The following is a 785-nucleotide window of genomic DNA, read 5'->3' on the forward strand; positions in this document are numbered from 1 at the left end:
CTTGTCAATTCTGCTAGGGCATAAGATATTGTAATTTAACACGAATACAATGAGCATTTAACAACGGCGATTATGATTGTAGTTGGGTATAGCATGCAGTCTGCATGTAACTGATACCGCTTTGGCCTTGAGTTTACCCTTGATAATTAAAACGGCTTGAGCGACCTGTTTTACGTTAACATTATACACAAGAATCTTCGTCGATTCAAACATTGTAATATGCTCAATTGTAAACATGTATGTTGAAAATGCCTAGCTGTTTTTTTTTGTTTTGGAGATATATACCATTTCACAGTATTATTTCAGCTCTCATTTTTGCCGCGTATATAGCTAAGTAACAGGGTTTGTGACACGTCTAAATTTATAGGTCAGAGATAATGCCGCGAATGAATACGCAGACTATCTGCTAATTTGAGTGGGACAGGTATATCGAAAATTACAAGTTACTGTTTTAAGACTATTTGTGAAGTGTTCATTTTGAAAATTTTTTCCATCTAAGCGTGTGTTAAGAATCGATAAACGCAAAAGGGCATTAGTTAAATTACAAAAGACGATACAGGGACAAGTGTTATCGGTATTTATAAATTATTTTGTTATTTTCTTCTTTCTATTTCCTAATACACGTATTGGTATGTACAAACATTTACTTTAAAACTGCAGGCTATTATTTGCTTGTCCGAAAAATATCATTTCGATACCACACACAAAGAATACATAACAAGCGTGTGAGCATTTATAATACTTTAAAGGAAAGTTATTATGTATATATATATATACGTGATAAT

The 785-nt window shown here is 32.6% G+C and overlaps 1 protein-coding gene across 1 annotated transcript in view; it reads left to right on the forward strand.

Annotated features, from left to right (window-relative positions):
• Positions 1-214: 214 nt before the first annotated feature.
• LOC127852532 (E3 ubiquitin-protein ligase RNF213-like) overlaps positions 215-785 on the forward strand; it is a 110,621-nt gene continuing 110,050 nt past the window's right edge. Inside the window, exon 1 of the mRNA XM_052386487.1 lies at positions 215-574. The gene's annotated coding sequence lies outside the window, so the exon portion shown is untranslated. The remainder of the gene's footprint in view (positions 575-785) is intronic.

This window comes from Dreissena polymorpha, chromosome 12 (genome assembly GCF_020536995.1).
Source record: "Dreissena polymorpha isolate Duluth1 chromosome 12, UMN_Dpol_1.0, whole genome shotgun sequence".
NCBI lineage: Eukaryota > Metazoa > Mollusca > Bivalvia > Myida > Dreissenidae > Dreissena > Dreissena polymorpha.